This window comes from Stegodyphus dumicola, chromosome 3 (assembly GCF_044657685.1).
Source record: "Stegodyphus dumicola isolate Sdum_Otavi_A_Nest chromosome 3, ASM4465768v1".
Classification (NCBI taxonomy): domain Eukaryota; kingdom Metazoa; phylum Arthropoda; class Arachnida; order Araneae; family Eresidae; genus Stegodyphus; species Stegodyphus dumicola.
Genome location: NC_140770.1, coordinates 105,513,548 through 105,533,689, shown reverse-complemented (window position 1 = coordinate 105,533,689; position 20,142 = coordinate 105,513,548).

Sequence of the window (20,142 nt, the reverse complement as noted above, 5' to 3'; positions counted from 1 at the left end):
AACTTACATTCTTTCTAGTGGGGGAGTTGGCAAAGTGTTCTCTTCGTGTCTGACTCAGAAGTGTAGGGTGTCCGAAAATTCTTAGCGGCAGTAGGGGCTTTGAATAATATCAGTCGGTAAGACTTGGGTGAAGTAATTTATGGTAGTGGGTGGGACTTGGAATTCTTGAGGGATGTATTTTGTGGAGTTCTTATCTGAGAGAGACTGTCTGTTAAGATTTTTTTGAAAATACTAGTGAATGGAAATTAATTAATTTCTGGCTAATTGTCGTGTCGCAATGATTAAGAATTTAAGAAAGGAAAAAGGAATTTTCACTGTCCAAGAGCTGATAGACAGACTAAAGGCATGAAATTGGCCCATTTTTTTAGTAACAGTATAGTAACAGTATATGTCTGAAGACAATTAGCTTTTTACAATATATACAATTGAGTGATTACACTATATACAAATCTTCCAACTGACAGTCATCCAACTTATACCGCCTTCTCAGGTTTAGGAACAAATTATCATATCCTTATCAGTTAAATGATTTAGAGTGAGTATTTAACGCCTGCTCTTTTAAGGCAATGGTTGATAAATTGAATGGGAATTAGATTATTTTTGAGAATTTTGATAAGGATCAAAATTTCGCGTTGTAAATCTATTGTATCTGTGCATATAGTTTTAATTCGTTGTATTTGATTAATTATAGTATTGTTAATTACTTTTTTGGATATGTTGGAGTTCCAATTTATTAATTTATTAGTATTGAAATTGAAGTTTCTTCTTTTGTCAAAAAATAAAATTTTTTTGTAGTTAATGATTTGAAGATCTAGAAAGTCTATGCTATTTTGTGAATTATTAGTTTTATTAAGTGTAAGACAATTCGGATAAATCTCGGAGTGTTCAATTTTACCAAAATTATTAATTGTAATAAGGTCATCAATATATCTGTAGGTGTGTTTGTAGTAATTTAACTCTTGTGGTTGTAGATTTTTTTGGAAGTTAAATTCTTTGACAAATAAAAGGATATTACAGATCGAGGTGCTGGAATGTAAGCCCATTGGCAGTCCTCTGACTTGTTTAAAAAGTTGATTTTGAAACTTGATGTAGTTATGAAAAAGTGTGCATTTTAGGTAGGTTTTCCATTTGTCAAGAGTCATGATATTGAGTATATTAGGGAAAAGTTTTGGTAGATCAAGTAGACTGGTATAGATTTCTTCTAGAGGAAGTGAGGTATATAAGTTTTCAAAATCATAGCAGTTAATGTTTTGGATGTTAATGGTATGAATGGTATTAATTACAGGAGTGTTATTATGAATGATCCAGCAATAGTTATGATTAGTGTTACAATCATTGAAAATAAATTTACAGATTTTATTAAGTTGAATTGAAAAATAATAGTCTACATTTTTCTTGTAATTATTAGTTCCATTAGCAATAAATCTAAATTTTAATGGTGTTTTATGGAATTTGGGAATCGCATAAAGATTAGTAAATCTGTTGTAGTTTGCATTGAAAGTAATATTGAGTTTCTTATGAAAAGTTTTAATCCTGTTTATTATAGATGTTTCTGTAAGGTTGGCTAATTGATAATTGATAAGTAGTTGCGTTGAGAAGTTCTTTATGAATAATTTCAGCGTAGAATTGTTTTCATATAATGCTAAAGTTATTAGTTGCTTTATCTATTTTTGTAATAGTAAAAAGCTGTTTTAATTTATTAATATCTGATGTAAGTTGCGACCAATTCAGTGTACTTTTAAATTTGAGGTGACTGATTTCGGTGGATATGCGTTGAAGAATTTTAGCTTTCCATTTTAAGAAGGTATCTATGGGTAAATTCAGTTGATAGCTTGCTTTAAATTCGTTGATGTTGTTTTCGAAAGTCTTGTAACAGTAATTTGTAGTCGTGTTTCTGACTGGTCTAAATTTTGTACCATAACTCATTAGTGTTTTTAGTTGATGGTTTTGTACGATATTCAGGTTGACAGTAATTATGTGCTGGTGATGAGAATCTACGTAATTGCTGTAAATTGGTGTCTTACAATGTCATTCTGCAGTTTCATCTATTTCATGGTGGTTAGTGAGCAAGTTGCTTAAGGTCCTTTGATATTTAAATGCAATCATTGGTATTGTGTCAACTGCGGGGAAGTAATCTTTACAATCTTTGATGATTCTTGAGAAATGAATATTGTCAAACTGCGGATGCAGAAAATTGACTTTAAAATAAATTTTGCGTTGAGTGAGACTATTAGAGAGTCTGAAAAGACTAAAATCAAGAATCATGTCTTTAATGATCTGTATGTCGTCGTAGCTTTCTTGAATGAATTTTTTTAGTTTGATAAGGAATTTATTAGTACAGGAGTGTAACCAGTTGAGAAGTTTCTTGGGAAAGTAGTCTGAGTCAAAAAAACATTTCAATTGTTTTTTCAATGCAAGTGTTTCCAAAGTGGATAAAAATCTCGCATTATTTTTTATTTTGCTTCCTCTTTTTCCTCTCTGCGTTTTGTTGCTGTAGAGCTTAAATTGGCTGAATATAGACTTCTTAGAAGTATCTCTATGACTATGTATATAAGTGTTAAGTCCATATGGATAAAGTGAACGTTGTTTTAGTATATAGAGAGATTCCTGAAAAATTCGTGTTCTGTGATTGGGTATTATATCTAGTATCTGAAGTTGAATATAGTTGAAGTCATGGTGTTTAAAGTGTTCTAATTCTGCTGTATTAAGTTGTGATGGTGTACTTATTTTAATGTTATTTTTTTGTGCGTTGAATTTTTTGATTTGAGCTCTTTGGTTATTGATTCGAAAGTTAAGATTGTTTTTAGTCTGTCCTATATATTTAATATGTCAAGTACCGCATGTAATCATGTAAATACAGTTAAATGTTTTTCATAGAAATTGTTTTTTTTGGGTTTACCTGTAGCAGGCATGGCGTTAAATTTTAAAGTTTGTCATCTAGTGGAATGACATTTAATGATTTCAGTATGAGTTAAACTAGCAAGATATAAAAGTAAGGAGGCTGCTAACCTTCAATACAGTAAAGTTTTTGTATAAGAACTTTAAAACTTAAAAAAGAATGGAGATAATATATAAAGTGGGTACATTAGGTAAGAGATAAATAGCGCTAATAGCTGCTATTTAGCATATCAAATGTTGTATGATCTTAAATCCATTTAGTGTGGATACAAGTTATTACTACTTGCGCAATTGCTGCAAAGTTAGTTAATAATAATTTATTTCCTAAACAGTATTGATTAATTGATTATATTATATCCTAAGTTTAATTAAAGTAGAATTATTTTAAAAGTGTGAATCCATACTGGTAAGTTATATTTAGAAAGATGTTTTGAAGTAATTTGAAAGTAAAATGTTAATAATGTTTTAACGGGGACTGGAGTTAAATCATCATGAAGAATAAAATTTCAAATGTAAAAGGAAAAATTAAAACATGTAATCATTGTCATTGATCGGAAATTAGTTGACTTTTCAAGGGGAACAAACCAACTCCCGTTCAATGAACAATATTTGATAAAAATACGTAAATACGAAAGTGTTTCGTCTTTACTCGAGTTATAAGTTAAAGCCAAACCGGCATTTCTAGTCAGGCCAAATATTTCCGCGAATAGAAGGAATTATGAACCAATGCTGATACTCAAAGGACTTATTCTTATGAAGCATTTTAGTCAATTCAATTTGGAGTAAAAATCAATTACTGTAGAGAAATCCTATTTAACTCGAGTAACCGTCCCCGACACTTTCATGTTTATGCATTTGAGTACAATATTATTTGTAGAAATTAAACATTGGAAATTGTCATTATGAAATCGAATTCAAAGTAAAGTTGAAATAAACATAGAAGATTACAAAATAAGATAAATAATGCAAACTTTGTAAAAACAAATCAAAGACAATATAAAAATAATATAAAAATAATATAGAAAATAATATAAATAAGATCAGTGAATGTACATGAAGATATAAAGGCCAGAAATGGTATTAAGTAACTTACATTCTTTCTAATGGGGGAGTTGGCAAAGTGTTCTCTTCGTGTCTGACTCAGAAGTGTAGGGTGTCCGAAAATTCTTAGCGGCAGTAGGGGCTTTGAATAATATCAGTCGGTAAGACTTGGGTGAAGTAATTTATGGTAGTGGGTGGGACTTGGAATTCTTGAGGGATGTATTTTGTGGAGTTCTTATCTGAGAGAGACTGTCTGTTAAGATTTTTTTGAAAATACTAATGAATGGAAATTAATTAATTTCTGGCTAATTGTCGTGTCGCAATGATTAAGAATTTAAGAAAGGAAAAAGGAATTTTCACTGTCCAAGAGCTGATAGACAGACTAAAGGCATGAAATTGGCCCATTTTTTTAGTAACAGTATAGTAACAGTATATGTCTGAAGACAATTAGCTTTTTACAATATATACAATTGAGTAATTACACTATATACAAATCTTCCAACTGACAGTCATCCAACTTATACCGCCTTCTCAGGTTTAGGAACAAATTATCATATCCCTATCAGTTAAATGATTTAGAGTGAGTATTTAACGCCTGCTCTTTTAAGGCAATGGTTGATAAATTGAATGGGAATACACACACACACACACACACACACACAAATGTGTAACACTATCTTCTCGCTTGGAATCAGTTGTAGTCTTGCAAAACAAACCACTCTTTTTCATGTAAATTTTCTGACTACACTTTTTTTTGACAGACGTGTGGCCCACGGATCTTTGCGAATTTATTGATGTGGTTCTCGGGTGAGAAAGGTTGAAGACCCCTATCTACAGCATACAAAAATTGAAAGATATACCCATTTTCAGCCGTTATCTAGTATTTTACATAAGTTTTTATTATTTAAAAGTTAATATTTTAAAGTAAATAATTCTCAAATTAAATTATATATATTTCACAAAAAACTACTGTTGCTTAACAAACGGTTTGGTTCATGTGATTATGGAAAAGCATCGAGGGCTATCAGCCTAAGGGAGAGATGCCTTCGTGGAGGACTTTCCAAGGCAAACTGGCTCGTATAACGTTACACATGGGGAAAACTACGAAAGTCCTGATGCAGCTAGCCCGTTCGGGGAATTCGGAGCTCGGACCGAACTACCAGTGTTCAGCGACTTTACCGCTCGGCCGCTGGTGGGCTCGGTTTAACAAACGAAGATATTTAAGAGTTATAAGGTTTTTCTTTTTCTTTTTTTCACGTTTTCGTAGTGTAACTGGAAACACACTCGACTCGTTTTCGGAAGGTCCAGAATTCGAATTCTTGCTAGAGCATGGCAGATTTTTTCAGTTTCCTGCATTGATATAACCTAATAACTCTATAGTGGCACCCAAACTAAAAGGTGACTGACAATAATTCGTCACCTTTCAAAAGAGGGGGTATGTAAAGTATTTTCTCCCTCCTTCCCACAAGCCTTCGTGGTGCAACCGGAAGCGCACTCGTATTTGGGAGGTCTGGAGTTGGAATCTCGGCGAGGGCACTACGAATTTAATCAGTTTGCTGATTTCGAAAAATTCTAAAATTTTTTACAAATTAATAAACTGCATTTTAATTATTCATAGCTTATTTAACAACACGCGTGATTTATAATACATTTAAACCAATAGAAGTTAAAGTAATATACCCAACCTAATATTATTTTTATGAACATTTATTTACTTCATTTTTATTAAAGAAAATATATTTGAAACACTGTATATTAGATACCTCGATATATGTGCGCCGCTGAACAAAGAGTTTTAATGAGTTTAATAATTTTTATTAAATTCATTTAAATCATACACAAAATTTTTAATTAATAACTTACAATTGTAAGTAAACATACGAATTTAATAGTGAAACGCATGCGCATGCGTTTCACTATTAAATTCGTCATTGTCAAATGTAGTTAGTGACGGTAGAAAAATATTAATTTTTGCTATTTGAGTCTTAGATCACTTGATAACCAGCAATGCTTCCAGAAATATTTAAAATACGCGAATGTCTACCAATCCATACGATGTTAATTTTGCCTTCCAAAATGTATCCCTTATACAAGAGAGGAAATAAACAGAAGTATGCACCCACCACGCTGAAGTAGAAATTGGTTAGCAGTGTAGTTGTATTTATTTACTTATTCATGATTCTTTTTGTTGTGTTCTAATGCTGTCTTTGGCACAGGAGTTACTTCAAGAAAAAGAATCACGCTCTCAAGGGTAACGCTCGAAGGCTGAAGATTATTAACATGTGACGAGTCCCTCCACTGAGTCACTTCCTTTTAAAATACATAGACACATATTCTTTGAAAAAAAAAGGGGGGGGGGAGACTAAAAAAAAAAACGTCTTGACGAGCAATCTGCTTTTTAAGGATTAGGAATTAATTTGAATAGTTTATGTTGAAAGTACAGCAAAGTTCTGGTTAAATCGGTTTGTCCCTTTCGAATTTCCGTTTATTTTGCCGTCTTTACTTAGAAAAAAAAATTAGAAGTAACTATGAAGATGAAATATTTACAATCGCGAATTATATTATTAGTAAGCAAGTTTGTTCTAGTTACCATTCTAACCCTGTCTGTTTTCTTTTTTTCATTTCTGTCCTTCCCCCCCTTTTTTATAGTCTAAACGCGCATTTTGCCCAGAAGGGCTATTAATTTCGTTTTGGGATTTTGCGTTGGTTCACCATAAAGGGCGTTTCACTTTTCAAACTGTTGCCACCTAATAATAGAGCCTTGCATTATATTTAAAGAAATTAAATAATGAAGAATTTATATAAATGTATCTATGTTAAAAAATAACGGTACTTAGAGACATCAAATTTTGAATAACGTAGACTCGAATATGGGCGTCTGGGATCCCAAATTTGGAATTTATTTCTGTTTCATATTTTGTAAAACTTTAACGAATTTTTTATTAACAAACTCAACGATTTCAAAGCGAGCAATGGCAACACAGTACGGGGGAAAAATTATCTTCAGCGCGTGGGACTGTGTGTCGAAAATTATAAAGATATTAATATTATAGATAACTCTTTTAAAATTATTTTGTGATATTGCTGTTGAGTTGAATTTTATGGTTTAAGTGCGAAGAACATGGTATTTAATAAATAAAGGAAACACACAAAACGTTAAAAAAAAACACCCCTTTGGTTGTAATATAAAATCTGAAAGCTTTCAGATTTTTTATATTTTTTAAAATTAATTACATGAAGAATGTAAGAGCTCAATTCCTCAATGCATTTTAGAATATGCTTTTTCATACCAATAAAGATGTACTGGTGCTTTTGTTCTAATTAGCTTGCTAATTTCTTTTTTAAACATTCAATTGTGTTACCTTGTTCACGCAAATTCAAAAAATTCAAATTTGTTCACGCAAAATTCAAAAAGTCATTAAGCATGCAACTCTAAAGTTCATTATGACCACCAGCGGCCGAGCGGTAAAGTCACTGAACTCTGATAGTTCGGTCCGAGGCTCGAATCCCGCGAACGGACTGGCTGCATGGGGTTTTCGTGGTTTTCCCTATGTGTAACGTGTATGCAAGCCAGTTTCTTTTAGAAAGTCCTCCACGAAGGCATCTCTCCCCTTAGGCAGATAACCCTCGAAACTTTGCCGTAATTAAATAACCTAACCTAACCTAAAGTTCATTATAATAGAAACGCACAGCACAATCCGTAAGCTTTCAAAAATGGTGCATGAGTACAGAGATTTTTTACACATTAACTAATTTATAGCTCTATAAGTAGAAAAAATAGTCTGATTAATCAACTGAAAGTAATTTTCGAAATAATTTTTATAGAAGAAATATATAGTAAGACCAGTAATCACAGACAATGGAAAATTTATCATTCTCAAGTTACGTGTTAAATGAGTTCTGTAGCTATCAAAATTTCCAAACTTCTCAAGGCTAAAATAATTAAATAAATAAAATAATGAATTTTAAATAAATAAAAAAATACAATAAACAGATCCCTGAAATTTTTGCATACCAGCAGCCGAACATTGAAATTTTGTCTATGGGATTGCTATAACATCTAGTTGCGCAAAGCCCGTTTTTATTGCAATCGGCAGTGGAAAACGTACCCCTTACCATTCCTTTATTTTCATAACTGTTGATCGAACTCATGTACTTCACATTACAGAAATGTTTTAAATGACAAAAATATTCATGTTTGGCAATGCCAGATTTTTAAAGAACATTGATTTTTCACAAATAGCCAAATATAACTTTTAACGTGGTCTCCCGGTCTTCTCCAATTATATTTGAGAAAGTTTTAAACTCGCCGTGAAAAAAAAAATAAAATTATAAAAACTTGACTTCCGTACCATAAAAACTGACCGTGATTTATTTGCAGTTTTTGATATCATTTTCAACTTGCCTGGAGGGATTGGCTAATTAAGGTAGAATAATTAGGAGGAATAAGTTTTAGGGAAGTGCAGCAAAAAAGTGTATATAATGTAATAGACAGTACAAGGAAGTCATGTGGTGTCCCCATCAGATCCCCCCCCTTTAAAAGCGAAACTTTTTTTTGTTTTGTTGTTGTTGTCTTTCTCCAGCTGAAAAAGTACTAATTGACGACTCTCATTAAAGTAAACTTTCATAAAGCAAGGAATATCTGCATACTGCATAATAGCATCGAAGGAATAGATGTTCATTCGTAGAATTTCTTTATTTTTGGTATCTGTACAATTTTAGTACCTGATTCCACCGTCTTCAGCGTATAATTTATAGAAGAAAAGCTGGCTGTAGTTGAAGCTGGCAGAGCTAAGTATTTTAAATATCTTTGGGAAACTATGGAAGAAAAAGGAAATACAAGAAGAGAAACTTAACTGATTATTTATGTTTATACATAAAATGTTTAGAAACGTTATCGTTCGAAGCAGCTGCAACGTAATAAAATTCTGGCATTTAAAAAAATTGTAGTAAATGCAAGTAGTAGAGTTTATCAGGAGGGAAAGTCTGGATTTCTTCCGGTGAACTTTACATACGTTATTTTTAAATCCGTTTCACAATGAAGCACTGCCGAAGCTCTCGTCTGTAATCCGAATAAGTCAAGGACATATTCATACAACGTATTTTATATTCTCTTTCAAATTCCTTTTCAATGAAAGCATTAAATCACGTTCTCGACATTAGTTGCGTTCTCTCTGATGAAGATTACATTTTACGACTGAAATAAAATTTTCAAAATTTCTAGATCAAGAAAATTTATTTATATTAAAAATTAAAAATTTCAAGATTTACTAGGATTTATTCAATAATTGGAACTTAATTTTTCTAATTTCGAAATTAATATAATCCTAAAAGTAATTTTTATTGGAATAAGTTCTAAGTTCGCTGACTTATTGGACAGCCAATTTTGAAAATTTTTGAAATTTTTTAATGGTGTTAGTCGCTGAAATACAAACATAATAATATTTTTAGTTTTCAAATATATTTTGATAGACCAAAAACGCAAATAACGCACTATGTGTCACTTACAAAAGCGTTAAAAAGTTAAATATCGTACTTCAAAGACATGAGACCAAAAATTAAATACCTGTATAAATTTACCATGAACATGTAGTTACATCATCACGTACAGAAGTCACAACTGTAAACTTTACGCAAATTGGTCGTTTACATGAAGGTGTACTGACTTTTTTTGCAAGTGAAATGATTTCGCTTTAAAGGTGCTGAAGATTTAGTTCATTCTTTGCTAATTAATTTGCCAATAGACGCAATAGAAAACTGGACATGCATAGCACTTGTCCTACTTTATGTCTATACCTTATAAAAACTACATTTGTTTTTCACACCTTCTGAAGACTACAATAAAGTTGTCCACGCCTTATGAAAATTGCAACAAAGTTGTTCACACCTAATTGAAGAGTGCAATAAATTGTCACTACTTTACGAAGTTTACAATAAAGTTGTCCACACCGTATGAAGACTGAAATAAAGTTGTCCATACCTTATTTATAAAGATTCCTTTTTTTTTTTTTTAAGTTAGAAACTAATCTTCGTAAAGGTGCAGGCATTTTGATGTCGGGCATTCTTATGAAGGTTTCTGCGATTTCGAAAGATAGGCAACCTGCATAAAAGTTTAGACGACTTTATGATGGGCTACAGTTAGACGGCATCCTGTTGCAGAGGCGTTTTAACGATTGTCCAAGCTTACAATAAGATTGAGAGCCAGTTTTCCTTAGAAAGTCGAAAGTGAAGAGAATCCTTATTTTAGCAGATTAGTATCCTTTGACGACTGAACTAGTGATCGGCAAATCATGGCTCGCGAGCCACTTGAGTGCGGTTCTGCCACGAATCGATTTCGACTACGTGCGGGTGAGCGGTGTGTCGGATGAGTTGATGAAGAGCAGAGCCGTCTAGCCGGTCTAATAGTTAGTGACGTAAACCGCTGAATTGGCTCCTGACCCAAGTATATTTCTCATATCCGTACGGAATTGGTTACTAACGCAGGAGATGTCAACCACGATCTGCCAGACCACAGCCCCGTCGAAGATGGTTAGTGACGCTGATTGCCGTACTGATTGCCTGCGTTCGAATTCCTGAGAAGGAACAGATGCTTGTCAGCCTATGGTCTTTTTGGGGCAAGGTGACACTTAAAGTACACAGCGGCCGAAAGTTCTGTCAAGAGGTTGATAGTAGAGTGAAGAGGGGTGTGAAACCTCAGACCAGACCTCAGGAGTTCATCCTTGAAATTGGGACGGAACTACACAGTTTGTGTGGCCGGACTATACCTATGCGACCAATTAGTATATTATATCTACTTATCACAGCACTCATATTTTTCTTGCATTAGATATATTTTACTTAATTTGTCCCCTATGCCCTATTTTTCGCTTCTAAAAGCATGGGATCTGAAAATAGTCCCAGCCCACCCACCAATGCCTGAATTGCTGTGTTTTATGCACACTTTTCACATCCATTCCTAATTCTCTAGAATCCCATAGGTCCAGAGCCATGCCTTCTACTCAAAGAAACCGGGCGTCCAGCTCTGAAAGTTATTCATTTCAACGTTGACTGTAGAAGATGCTGCTCACCTCGCCGCTTCACTCTTCTGGCTACTTGCTATTAACTGCTTTATCATTACCCAAGTTTTCTGCTTAGAATTACTAGCCTCTTAACCATCTTCTCATCTCAGTATCCTCATTTGTTATTTACTTTTGAACTACTGAGCTGAGTTTCCCCCAAGATCGGATTTTTCGCGTCTATGTGCGCTAGAAAAAGTTATCTTCTTATGAATAAATATACCCTACTCAGGATATGGCTGAAAAGCCTAGGAGTGTGCGTCAGTGACCTCCAGTTTACCTGCCCCTGTACGACCAATGGTTAATATCTGGTGTCTTGCTCACTTCTACCTGTATCTAATCTAGCGGGGGCGGAAATGGCGACTCGAAAGAGGCATACGCAACTAAGGTCCCAATTACATTATGTTTCGGCTAAGCGGGACTTTACGTCGAAAGGGACAATTCTCACTTACTACAAAGACTTGAACGCCAAACAGTAATAAATTGTCGCTCAGATTGTGATCACGTGATCCTTCAGAAGCAGAACTTTCGTCTGATTGATCGATCTCTGCCCGGGACAGAGCTCCAGCAGAGACATTTTCGGTGAAATTTGAAGAAGGCCCGCGTAGCCGCTGCATAGTTTCCGTAGCTAGGCGGGACTTAGCTTCCAGCGGGGCTCTTTTTTCTAGAAATCCTCCTGTTTAAACCAATGCAACCAGAATCTCGGTTCTCAGTCCCGTCTAGCAGGTACTGTCGCCATATTTGATAACCTCTTTACGCGCTAGCTGAGCGAGAGAAAACTAGTCACAGCTTGTTCATCAGTGTCTACAGCAGTCAGTGTCTGGCATGCCAAAAATCTAACACAAAGGACTAGAGAACCTACTCGGAGCATTGAGCAACTTGTATCTTTCACACCGCTTCAGATCTCATTTCTTTCATTCTTCTGACCTCATTTCTTCAGATTTCATTATATTTTTAACATCAGTTTAATAAGTTGCAATAAGTACTGCTGCTTTTATTGTTATAAAATGAAACACATTTTCAGGTGCCACCTGTGTGACATGGCCACAAAGAAGAAGCAAAGAAAAGCAGAAGCCGAAAACCCAACTGAAATGGCCTGCCAACCTCTGTTATTTGTTAACAAAAATTGGCGCATGACAAGAAACAAAATTTGGAGAGACACTTTAAAACTAAAAATGCGTTATTTAGCAGCGAATATCTTTTCAGTGACACGCGGAAGAAAGCTGTTGAGGAACTTCAGGAGAGTCAAGAAAAATCACGTTCTGTATTTTATTATTGGGTGCGGTCTTTGAACAATGTTAATACTGTAAGCTTAATTGCTATTCAAGAGATGTCTCAGAGAGATAAATCATACATAGACGATGAATACATTAAAAATAGTTCTATAAATGTATCCGAAGAGCTGTTCCCTCATTTTAAGAACAAAGCAGAAATTCTTAAAAAAAAAAAAAAAATATAGAGTTACCACTGGAGAAAGAGTTATTAAAGAGTTACCACTGTCGGCTAAAATAGCAAAAGATAGAGTAGTCAAAATGTATTCGAATATAACTAATCAGCAAGTCAAAGATCTTAAATTGGTTTCAGCTTTATCAATAGTTGTTGCCTAATCTTGGCCCATAAATGATACAAACCAAGTTTGTTTTTGTTCGATTTATTTCGTCTACGGGTCCCAAAGAAGAATTTTTAGGATTTTTGCCACTGAAAGGTCCAGCATCTGGCGAGGATATTACAAATGATATCACTGAATGCGCGGAGAAACATCATATCCCACTCGATAGAATTGTATCAATTTCAACAAATGGGACAAAAAGTCTGAGGGTAGTGAGAAAAGGTTTTGTTTCTATTTTGAAAGAAAAAAATCACAAGATTCTTGTTTACCATTGCATCATTCATCAAGAACCGCCTTGTGTGCAGCCATTTTCAGAAGAAATTTGTAATGTTATGAAATTAGTGATCAATATTATGAACACAATTGTAGCAAAAGCTTTTTAACATTGCTAATTTAAAGAATTTTAACTGAAATGCAAAGTGAATGCTCAGATCTTCCGCTGCATAAGGTGCTCCCGCTTGCATAAAAGCTTTGTTGGCTTTCAAGAGGAAACGTTTTAAAACGTTTGGCTTCCTTGTTATTAGAAATTAAAGCTCTTCTCCTTGAGAAGCGTGTTGACTACTGAACTAACGAACGATCAATCGATCCCAAAATTTTGTTTCATGGTAAAGGTTTCATCTAAATAATCTAAAGCGCAAATTATGGAGAAAAGGAAACGCATTTATTTCGATATTGGAAGAAGTCATTTCAATCCCTTTTGGTTCAAAACTTTAAAAGAGAAACATTAGTTCTTTTTTCAAGAGTGCTGAAACATCGCAAAGAAAATAATTCGTTAACTGACATTTCCTTTTTAAAAAGCAATTTTAAATATGAGGGAAGTTTTTCTACGGAGGTTTCAAGAATTCAGAAATAGGACAGGACAAGAATAAGCATTCGAGACACTAGGAATTTACAATATAGTGATTCAGGTGCTATCCCGTGATGCTACTGATCCAGTCAAGCATCCTACAGAAGCTCTCCTTCAAAACTGTGGGGCGGAATTGAGCAAAGTCATACTGACACCTGTATGGTGTCCAAGGCTCTTGTTAACGACAGGCGCAATCTTGCCTCATTGCCAGGATGAAATTCGTAGGCTCTGATATTAGATAAGCGGGATTAATTACAACAGCAACAACAACAAACTAGCGTATGGCAGTTCTTTCACTCTTTGGCTCTACATATTCATGCGAACAATCTTTTTCAAGCATGAATCTTATCAAAAACTGAGAAAGCGTCAAATTGATGAGAGCCTTAAATCCTGCTTCAAATTAAAAACAACTTGATCTGACTTAACTAAACTTTCCAAGGAAATGCAAGGTCATTGCTCACATTAAATGCGCGTTTTATTGTACTTTTATTTTAATATCAAAATATTTTTTTCAATAAATAAAATTATTATTATTATGATATTTATTTGGTTTTATTTAATGTTAGTAGGTACTTTAAGACGATTTCTAAAAATATGGTTCTTGAAAAAAACTTTGGTTCTGAAAAGAAATCGTTGATCTTCGGCTCTTTTAACTAATGAGTGGACTAAGTAAACAAACCTTACCAAATTATTAAAAAAAATCAAAATGATAAGTTGCTCGTTATTCACTTTCAGTACAGAAAAAATGAATTAAATGAGCTTTTTGAAATTTATCTCTTCAAATCAAGGTCAATCTCTTAAAGTTAACTCTTAATGCTGATAATTATTCGATTAATTTTGTAAAATTCATTTACACGATAACTTTCAATTGAGAATTTGTATATTCTTTTGCTGTAGCTCCCTGAAGAAATAAATGAATAGAAAAAGTTATTTCAGTTTTATTGGAAGCTAATTAAAACTATTCTCAAAGAATTTTAAAATCAGCTACTCTGAATGAATGCACATATAACAGGTAAATCTAAATAACTATAAAATAACTTATTATGATTCCTATTAATGATTCTTTTTCTACCCTAAGATGATCTTGCTTTTAAGCGCCATGTAGATTTAATTTTATATGTTCAGTCTAATCCAATAATTAGTGAAATAATAGCGAGAATGCATGGAAGTATATTTATTCACGTAATTATGCACCTCTCATAATAATATCAACAAAATATCATAAGTACACTATTCAATCATCGTGATGATTTGCCTACCCATGTGTCGATGGTAAGTAAGAAGAAAACTAATTTTTATAATAAGTGTATTGAATGACAAAAATACCGAACTGATTTTTTATATCTATACTTTGTTGAAGTGTAATGATAAGCGATAAATGTAATTTTGAAGTAAAAACATCTGATGTGGACACTACATGATTTTCTTGTACTGCCTATTAAATTAGGCACATTTTTTTTGCTGCATTTAATTTAAACTTCTCCCCCCCCCCGAATTTCATTAGAGTTATATTTCTCATTCAATCAATTCAGTTTTCACTTCGCGGTAAGAAAACAATACATAAAAACTCAAAGCATCTTCATTATAATTTGTAAAATACCGAAAAACCTAAAACACCAAATAGAATTAAAAACCGCTAAAAAATCAATTTTCACAATTAAAATTAGAGTTTAAATTAATTAAAATTAAACAGAAAAACAGATTTTTTTCGGTGCACAACACTTTTGTCTCCACTGGGCAAAACGACCCTGAAATTGGTGAAGAAACTGACTTAATTCACTATGCTACTAAATTTCAAATACAAACAAAATGGCGGCGTCGTCGTTAGGCTAGTAGAACTTAAACAACATTTTAATTGTTGATAATTCTACAATTATTGCATGCAGATTAGCTAAAGGCATAAAAACCTTTACCGGAACATAAGAACAATCTAATTCAGTTACTGTAAAGCAAAAAATGTATAATTTATCAACATATAAGAATAAAAAACTTAGCTCACCGAACAGGGTACCAGAGTGGGTATATATATACATACATATGTTTATATACTTTTGGCACTGTCCGATTGCAAAAACGAAAAGGGAGGTGTAAATCTACATGTTATAGCAGTCCCGTATGCAAAATTTCAAAGTTTTGAGGCTACTCGTTTTTGACGTTAACGAGATACGTACATACGTAAGTACAGATGTCACGAAAAAATTTCTTCTGCATCCATTTCACAATCCGTTTTGGGGAAAAAAAAAAGAAAAAAAAAAAAAAAAAAAGAGTCCTTTATTCTGTCCGTATATACAGATATAACGCAAAAACATCGTTGAAATAGAATCCAGAGCAGTCAAAATGGATATCTTCGTTGAAATACGATATCCGAAATTTTTCGCGATTAAAATACTTCCTTTACTTCGTACAAGGAAGTAAAAGAGTACCGAGCGTATTTACTAAGGCGAGCTTTCTGTTACTATTCATAGAACTTTGAGCATTATTTTAGTTTTTCAGTAATCTTTTAAAAAACTACCGAGGAAAATTCCATGAATCCATTCTTAGATCATCGCCTTTACTATTGAAATAGCACTTGCCATATTTTAAATTGTTTCATTTGTTGCCTTCATCCAGACTCACCATCGAATTCCCTAAATGAGGTACCAAGCGTGAAGAATTATTTGGCTCGTTTCCTGTGCCACTTACCCTTTTGAGAACAAGTTCACTTCCTATTCTTAGCAATGAAAAGTAAAGGCCTCTTCCTCCCTAAGTTGAATCGTCAAATCATTTCCCTCATCTCCGAAACCTATTAATAAAGCAAAATATTTCATAAATTGGAATAAGAAAATCTATTATCCAAAATCTAATGTGTGCCGCCTTAATCCTTTTCTTTCTGAATCAAAGAAATTTTTACCCAAGAAAATAACATCATAACTTGCAAATAGCTTTGAAAATGAAGAAAATCATTTCAGTCGAAAAGTGAGCGTTGTTTGGAAGTACAGTTTTTCGAAATTCAGCGTTTTCAATTGAAAGCATGCTTTAATGTCGCTTCTTCTTATTCTTCTTCTTCTTCTTCTTCTTTTTTTTTTTTTTTTTTTTTGTAAATACATTTTTATTTATAATAATTTCACGAAAAGTTTCGATTTGGTCACAAATTGTGCAAAGTTTCGTGTATAAATTACCCTTTCATGTAGAAGTCATATCCACCAGAATGCTTTGCACAAATAGTTGTAGAAATAAAATGTAAAAATAAAATGTAAAAATGCAATTGTGATATTGCATTGTGTAAATTTATATATAAACACATATAATGTTTTCATTTCTTATTTATTTTATAAATGATGTATACTAAAGCACTTACGGAATTTTTATTAAAGTGTTTTATTTCAAATGAATTTGTTATTCCGTAAACAAAATTAATCAAATGTTCTTTAATGCGTTTTTGTGCTAATTATGACTGCAAGTTTTTGCCAATTATGCAAAAAAAGCTCTCCAGCGGCCAAGCGTAAAAGCAGTAGCGTGTACGGCCTGACTGCATGGGTGTTTTCGGGGTTTTTCTCATGTGGTAACGTGAATACGAGCCAGTTTCCTTTAAAAAGTCCTCTACAAGACATCACTCCCTTTCCGTGTAGTGCTTAATGGCGGAGCGCATAAAAAAATAATAATAAAAAAAGAAAAACTATACCAAAAATGTCTCAAAGCTTTTAGATTTTATATCACGTCCAAAAGGGGCATTTTTTCCCTTTACATGGAGATTCACGTTTCGACAGTATTTGGGCTAAAACTATTTAAAAACAGCATAGCTTTAGAATTTATGATAGGTAGTCTCGCGCGCTGGATACAAAAATATTTTACTCCGCACAGTGTCTTGAAACCGTTCGCTTTTTAATCCAAAACTAGTTAAAGTTTAAAAAATATGAAATTCGGGCTTCAAGTTTCCTATGTTCGGGTGGAGGACTGCGTTATTCAAAATTTAATGGCTCTAGGTACCGTTGTTTTTTCAAAATGCGAGAAATATACATACAGTCATGCATATTCTTCATTATTTAATTTTATTAATTTTATTAATGTTCGGGTGGAGGACTGCGTTATTCAAAAGTTAATGGCTCTAGGTACCGTTGTTTTTTCAAAATGCGAGAAATATACATACAGTCATGCATATTCTTCATTATTTAATTTCCTTAAATATAATCCAGGGCGATAATATTGGGTGGCAATAATTTGAAAAGTGATACAGCCGTTTATAGCGATTCAACGCAAAATGCCGTTTCGAGACTAATAGCCCTTCCTTTCGGCTAAAAACTATATATAAAAACGTTTGCTGTGCTGGGTAGCAGTTCTCTTGCTGGGAAATTTAAGATTTCACTTCGTTTGCTCAGATTTTTAACGATTCATAAAGGACAGAGCATTCATTACAAAAACCTGAAATCTGTAATAAAAGATGTAAATATAATTCGCGAAAATGCCGGTTTGTGGCATTCTGAAGATGCCCAAATTAGGAATGTCCGCAACTATTTCAGATATGGTAAACTCTTAATTTGCTTTAGTTAGTAAGCATGAAACAAAGTAAAAATGCTGTAATACATATTTTTAAGCACATATTTAGCGCGATGTAAATTTTTTAATAATAATTTAACATTCTGTGCATCATAAATTAAAATAAACAAAATGCATGCCTGACATTAAAATTCGTATATTAAAAAGAGTTCTCATATAAAAATTTATTGAAATCATTACATAAATTTCTCCTATATGTTAAAAACCATTAAAGAATTTTGAAATCATGCGACTGTTATAATAATGATTAAAGTAATTTAAATTTATTTAAAATATCAAGCTTAAATTTTTAATATCGTAGAATTATTATTATTAAAACATTAAAATTTTCTTGAAATAAATAGAATACAACGTTAAAATTATAGAAGGAGAAACAATAACAGATGTAAAATGCAAGAAATTTAATTGATAGTCTGAATATATAAAATTTTTGCAAGGTTTTTAGAATTCGTATAATATTCCTAAAAGTAATAAATGGAAAGTATTATGTCGGTAGTTTTTTCAGTACATTTCGATTCGTATAAATTTCATAAAAGTAACGAGTGGAAAATACGATGTGGACAATTAGCTTCAGATTTTTTATTCGTATACTTTTCGTAAAAATAAGATGCAAAAAATACCATATTCTTATTTTACTAAAATTATACGTTTGGAATTCAGGAGATGTAGATAACCCTAATATTTCACTAACAGAAAGACTGTTGTATGATCTTGCAGAATTGGAAACTCTTCTTTCTATACCGTATATAGCCACAAAAAAACTGCAATCTGAAGAATTGACAGGCGGCGAGAATAGGATGTTTGTTCTTTCTGAAATGGAGGGTTTATTGCAGAAGGAATCATTTCTCCAATGAAGAAAAGAGAAACTAGTTTGCTAGACAATGAGATCTTGGTGGGTTCAATATATGGAGATCCGAAACACCAAATTTTCTTGGATGACGAACAAATTAAAAAGGCAATGAAAGTCATCTATGAACTTTCATTAAGAATGAAATTATTCTCAGAACAATTGGAGAATTCGAATCAGGACAGTCAAACTGCAGACATTGCAATTGAGTATCTATCATCCTTTTCCATCGATGAATTAGATTTTGAGAAATATTTTTGGATAATATTAAAAAGGCTAAGGAAAAGCGAATGAAAATAAAAAACAAGAGCCTTTAGATATAAAAATGAAAAAATACAAACAAGATTTCTACACTGCCTTTGAAGAAATAGAGAAATATGATTGCGCTTGCACGACAGCTTTTTTAGAACTTATAAAAATCTATCCTGAAAAGTTAAAAGAAGTAGCCCTAACAGTAACAGCTCTTCCTGTTACTCAAGTTAGTGTGGAAAGACTCTTCTCAGCTCTGAAGTTTAAATAATTTGCTATGCCATCATTTTTTTTTGTCTGTAGCATCTGTTACTTCTTTTATATTAAAAAAATAAACTGTAACCCATGCGTATATGTTTACATACATACATATATATATATATGAAGGAGTCGGAGTCATTAAAATTTCAGGAGTCGGAGTCGACTCCCTATCGACTCCACAGCCCTACTATTATCATGGTTGCCTGAAGAATGGTTATGGACATGGTTGCCAATGTTTGATGTATTTTGAAAATTTGACCACTTCTACTAAGTTGTTTATGAAAATACAGAAGCTGTTCACACATTTTTTAGACTATTTTCATTGTTATTACAGAAAAGTTTTACCTACAGTTTTTATGTTTTGAGTGTTCTATTTGAAAACTCTTATTCTTCACTATCTTTGTACACCGTACACTCTATTTTTAATTTGCCGTTATATGAAAGCGCAGCTACAATCAGAAATACCTTAGAAAAATTTTCTTTAGTTTCCTTGAATCATGTTTTAAAGATTTTTTTCTCCTCTTTGATGTTAATAAATGGATCTCTTTTTATTGCTGTCATTTAAGTACACCCAAGATTCATCTACTGTGACAACATTTTTCCATTTTTGTCCCGACAGATGTTTCTCAAACAATTTTGTAGCACGTTCTATGCTCGGCGATATGTCGTGATGGAGAACGATGATGCACATAATGTTTTTCGCCTTTTCAAGATTCAAATTAGTCAGATTCATATTTTCAAGATGAGAAATTTAGCTGGTCAAGTCTGTCCGCGCCTGTATTTCCACAGAACAAAACTTCTT